Genomic DNA, 6,263 nt, shown 5'->3' with positions numbered 1-6,263 from the left:
TTGGGCTGGAGGAACACAGAAGAAATACAAAACAGAGTCCATGCCTTCAGTGAGCTTCGATACAGCTGGGAGAAAAGATAATAACCATGAGACAGCTGATGACACGAAAATGTACAGTTAAGTACCAAGTTGTGCGTGCAGACTAAAAATGCTCTAGGAGTCAGGAGGGAAGAATAATAAAAACCCAGTGGAGCCAGCCCAGGGCCTAGAGTTAGGAAGCTGGATCCCGCGTAGCTGACCATGTGCTTTGAGTCCCGGACGAGTGACTTGAGAACACATGGGGCTCATGCGTGTGCATGCCCAAAATTCCTGAAAGGCGGAGGTGGAGGGGAAGGATGGTGTGTGACCTTGCCTCCACCTGGAGTGCTTTCCTCTCTCCCTGTCTCTCTGTCTCTCTGGTGAATGCCTGTGCCCTCTAGCCAAAAAATAAAGAATAAAATAAAAAGGCAGAAATGGCATTATGGCAAAGGACCTGAAGCTGGGCTTTGAGAATGAACTTAAAATACAGAGTGGGGTAGGCAGCAGATGGTATAGACCAAATGACCAGCTGGATTCCCACATGGATGACCACAGTTCGAGTCCCTGGACCCAGGGCTTGAAAAATCACACTGGGCACATGTTCATGTGTGCCAAGATCCCAGGAAGAGAATGGAGGAGAAGGGGTTGTGACGGAGCCACCATTCCTGGGGGGTGATTTCTCATGTTCCCTCTCACTGTCTGTCTCTTTCTCTAGCAAGCATATGCACCCTATGGCAAAAACCTCTAAAAGAATAGAAAGAAATAGAGTAGGGGGCTAGATAATTGCCCAAGAGTAATGCAGCATTCTGTGAGGCTGACCTACATGGAAAGGTTCTGGGTTCACGTCCACAGACCTCCCTGAATACACCAGGCACACACATGGTCATGTTCTAGGTTGAAGCTAGGGATAGATTGCAACATGAGGATCCTGTTGGGGTGCCTCTCTCTCTCTCTCTTTCTTGCTCATGGAATAAAGAATTTTTTTTTTTTAGGTTTTTGCCATAGGATGTATGCATTTGCCAAAGAGAGACAATGAGAGGGAAGTGAGAAATCAGCCGCCCAGGGGGATGGCCTTGCCACAAATGCACTCTCCTCCGTTCTCCTCCTGGGGTTTTGGGCACGCATGCACATGCACCCAGATGACTTTCAAGCCACCAGTTCTGGGACTTGAGCCACAGCTGGCCACGTGGGAGTTAAGAGCCTTAACCACTACTCCACCTGCTGGGGCCAGAAAGAAACTTATGGGAAAAAAAGTAGAGAAAAAGCACTCAACTCAGTAAGCATTTGTTGACCAAATGGATATATGAATGAATAAGTAATACTGATTTGCCATTTTTCTATGTAAAAATATGTCGTGACTTTCCCGACAGCCCTATGGATACTACAGTGAATGACCACCTGAGTCCCCCATTACCATTTCTCGTATGTTCCTTCTTCCCCGCCCCTACAGCTCAGCTCCAGGCAAGTAAACCTCAGTCATCCGTAATTTTTGGAAAGGGCAGATAACCCTGAAGCCAGTCAATGATTAGCATTTGGATTTCAAAATAGACTTTGGAAACCCATCACTGGAAGGATGACTTTCAAATAGGCCTCACAGTCAAATTCTTAGCTCTAATTATCAAAAGCAAAGTCCCAAAGGGCTCAGGGCAGAATGCTTCTGCAATGATTAACAGAGTTGATGAGGAACGAATGGAGAGCCAGCCTACCTTGTCCTGGGAGACAGATCCTGAACAGGATGGCAGTGACATGGGAGGGGTCAGACCAAGGACAGAGGTCACTGGGGCTGGGAACAAAAAGATCAGGTAGAGAGAGACTCTTGACAGGAGCTGAGCCAGCACTGAAAGGCTTCCCAACACCCCAGAGCAAGTTAGAGTTCACCAGCAAAGGGGAATGAGGGCAAGGCCTGCAGGTCGTCTGAGGCACCAGCTGAAGGCACGCCAGCCGCAGTCTGTACTCTGGAGCCCACAGCCCTTCCCCTCACTACCTGCATGTTCATTTTCCAGCAAGACACGCCCACCTGTGGCCCAGGGGGTGGCTCAGCCCTCTAAAATAGGCAGACAAACCCTATTTTTCTTAACCCTGGAGAAGGATGGAAGGAAAAGCCTTTGTAACCATACTCAAAGGACCCAGCTCTAGAAAAGTCTCCTGAACCAGGATAGGGATGAACTAGTATCCACCCCACCTCAAAGAAAATTAAACAAGTAGGACTCAAATAAAAATAGGCAGGCCAGCCTGTGGCATGGTGGTTAACTCGGCTGAATTCTACATGGCTGACGATGCTGTTTAAGTCCTGGACCTGATGCATGCCCCAAATCCTGAGAAGAATGTAGAAGGGATTGAGGCATGATCATGCCCTATGGGGGGTGCTTTCTCTCTTTTTCTCTCTGGTTCTCTCTCTCTGGCTCTCTCTCTCTCTCTCTCTTTCTCTCTCTCTCTCTCATCTGGTGAGCCTGTGTGTCTTCTGGTGAAAAAGAAAAAAAAAAAATAGGCAAGACAGGCTTGCCCCATAGCACAGCAGTTAAGCCCTGTGCCTTGGGAACTGGATTGCCTACAGCTGACTGTGGTTCGAATCCCCACTCCTGCAGATCGAAAAGCATGCTAGTGCATTTGTATGTGTGCATCAGACCCTGACAGGATAGAGAGATGGTGGAGAGGAGATTGCGGCATGGCTATACACATTGGGGTCCGTTTTCTCTTTCACTCTCCGTGTCTGGGGAGTACATACGTCCTCTACCAATAAAAAAAAAAAATTAAATTAAAAAAAGAAAGGAGACAAAAGCAAAACATTCAAGGAGGGGATGTAAGAGAGAGCATTAGATGTTCTGATGGGAAGATGAGGAAGCCAGTCTACAGCAGAGAGAGCAGTGGAGTAAAGAAGTTGACTTTCTTTTTCTTTTTTCTTTTTGGAGAGGTTTTTGCTGTAGTGCGCGTGCGCTCGCCAGACAGACAGAGAGACACAGAGAGACAGAAAGTGAGAAATCACCCCCCAGAGGGGATGGCCATGCCGCAATCCCTTCTCCTCCATTCTCCTCCTGGGATCTTGGGCACACATGTACACGTGCCCGGCATGAGTTTAAGCCACCGGGTCCAGGACGCGAACCGCAGTCGACGACTACATGGGAGTCCAGCGACATAGCCATTACGCTAACTGCTGATCCCAAGAAGCTGACTTTCTTTTTAAGTTTGTGTATTTATTTCTTCTTTGAGAAGGAGAGGCAGACAGCAGAGACAAAGACAGCACCTCCCACAGGGTCTCAACCTCAGCCAGCTCGGGGTCATGTTAAACGGATGGGAGAGCGTCGAGCTGCATTGTGAAGTCCTTGGTTCTTTGGGTCCAGATCACTAAAATTAGAGATCTGTCGCTAGGTGCAAAATGAAACCGCAACCACAAATGAAGTAGGTAGAAGAAAAGGTTTAATAGGAAAGAAAGGGAAGTACACCCAAAAAGGCTCTTGGGCGGGCAGATTGCCAGTGGCAACTGCGTTTGATACTGGTTAATTGTTACTTTTATTACTAGAGGTGATCATGAATATTTATCGCGGGAGGTCTGTCATATCCCTATGTCCTTCGTTTGAATTAGAATTCCTGCGCTTTCTCCTGCGCTTGCGCACTTTTCTCACAGGTAAGGAATGAGGAATTCGATTACCTTATTGCTCATGCCCAGTGTGAGCCAGGTCGTTTAATTAGACGGCCTAATTAATTCATCGTCCTAGTGGGAATTAGGGCGTTGACCTAGTGGGAATTAGGGCGTTGACCAAAATGCTTACTTGGGGATTAGGATGTTGACCAAAATGTTCACTTGGGTCTTTTTGATAAGAGAAAAATCTACTAATCATCCCTGTATGCTCCCCTCAGGCCCCAAGGAAGGAAGATGGCAAATTGCCTCACCCTCCTGGCGCCTGGGGCTAGGTGAGCCTTCTGCTTTTCTCTTAGGGCTGCCCATTCATGGCTAACTAACTGCCTACCACACACAGTCACACACATGCTTGGTGTACTCAGGGGGTTCTCCAGAGGCAAACTCAGAACTTCCCACGTGGATCAGCCTTGCAGGGTATAGCATTTGTTTGGTTTTGTTTGCTTTCTGTTGTTTTTAGAGAGATTTTTGCTATAGGGTTCGTGCACTCACTGGAGAGACAGAGACAGAAAGTGAGAAATCACCCTCCACGGAGCACGGCCACGCTGCAATCCCCTCTCCTCCATTCTTCTCTCGGGATTTTGGGCACGCACACATGTAAACCTGGCATGAGTTTTAAGCCGCCAGGTCCAGGACTCAAACTGCAGTCTACTATGTGGGAGTCCAGTGATGTAACCATTACCCCATCTGCTAGTCCCAGGGCATTGTGTTTTACCACTGCACCACTGTTGAGCCCAGAAGTTAACTTTCACTTTTAACGCTTGCCTATATTGTTCATCATTCTTTCAACACATTTGCATTTAAAAATTGCCTCCTCTAGGCTTTGCCTTACAGTTTACTATTTTATACACCTTTTAAGATAGTGAAAAGTTTTTTCATTTCTTTGAATAGAAGTATAGTTGCTCCAGACTCTTCAGAAATGTCAAGATGTATAGATTGCTCTTTATAATTTCTCCCAGAGGGGAAAATAAACTACTTGCATTATTAGCTCTTATTTCAGGGGGGAAAAAATATGAACACAGTTTCTCCTGTTACACAGCCCCCACACAGACCACCTCTGTGATCCCAAAACGTGTGCGGACTTCTCCCCCGGGGTAGCAAGTTGCACGGCAGCATGTGCCCGCAGGGCATCTTCTAACCCAATTTCATTAGGACGCTCTCTACCTGGGACAGCATCAATCCCACAGGTCGAGGGTTAAGTCCCCAAGACTGTCCCCATTTCAGACATCAGTCCCAAGTCCAGGCCTCTGGAACTTCTGACTGACAAGTTATAAATTGAGGTTCCCATAATCCCCTCTTTAAACTTGGTTAATTTGCTAGAGCAGTTTGCAGAACTCCAGGAGTTAAATTTATCGAGAAGGATTTCTTTTTTTAGGGTTTATGCCATAGGGTATGTGCATGTGCTGGAGAGAGAGAGAGAAAGTGAGAAATCACCTCTCCAGGAAACCAGCAGTTAGCGTAATGGCTATGTCGCTGGACTCCCACGTCGACCGCGGTTCGCATCCCAGACCTTGTGGCTTGAAACTCACGCCGGGTGCATGTGCGTGCGTGCCCAAGATCCCTAGAGGAGAATGGAGGAGAAGGGATTGCAGCGTGACTATCCCCCCTGGGGGGTGATTTCGCTTTCTGTCTCTATGTCTCTCTGTCTGTCTGGCGAGCACACGCACCCTATAGCGAAAACCTCTCCAAAAAAAAAAAAAAGAAATCACCTCTCCAGGGGGGATGCCCACACTGCAATCCTTCTCCTCTACTCTCTTCCTGGGATTTTGAGCACGCACACACAGGCCTCTGGTGTGATCCTCAAGCAGCCACGTCCAGGATTTGAACCATGGTGGGCCAAGTGGGAGTCCAATGCCTTAACCACTATGCCACTTTTAACAGCATAAATAAGCAGGCAGATGAAGAAATACCTAGGATGAAGTCCCAAGCACAGGCATTTCCATCCCTGCAGAGTTGGGGTGTGTCACCTTCCTCTCCTTCAAACCTCCATGTGTCCAGCTGTCCAGAAGCTCCCTAATGACCTGTCCTCGAGTTTCTGTGGATGGCACGATTGAAGCATGGGCAACCGTAGAGAAATGTGACAGACCGCACATGGGCAGAACCTCTCTGGAACCAGGGTCTTAATGTCTTTATTACCAGTTCAGATGACTCACCTCCAGGGAGCTTCAGAAGCCAAGGACAAAAGGCTAAGTAGTTATAAGCCAGAAATCCTGGACACCGCCCCCCCCAAGAAAATACACACACGCACACCCCGTAATATCAGTATCACAGTTCTATTCAAAAATCCACACATCACCTGCAGGAAACTGTCTTGTACTTATTCTCACGAAGTCATTATTGGCCGAAAGCCTGGAAATCTTGGTTTGCTTTAGTATTATTTATCATCACGGAACAAAAACAGTCTGCAAAAATGTGTCACATTATCATTTCTGCCTGGTGGGTTTATATCCTGCTGTTCAGTATATTAATTTAATACTTCTTGTCTCTTTGTTAAGTCCTCTAAATATTATTAAGCACTTTTTTCCTGGCATTCAACCCATGCAAAAATGGATTTTTCTCCTCCACTATTTTTTTTTTTTTTTTTTTTGTGGGGTTTTTGTTTTAGATGCCG

Source organism: Tupaia chinensis, unplaced genomic scaffold (genome assembly GCF_000334495.1).
Source record: "Tupaia chinensis unplaced genomic scaffold, TupChi_1.0 Scaffold000182_1, whole genome shotgun sequence".
Lineage (NCBI taxonomy): Eukaryota > Metazoa > Chordata > Mammalia > Scandentia > Tupaiidae > Tupaia > Tupaia belangeri.
Note: the sequence above shows the minus strand (reverse complement) of the source record.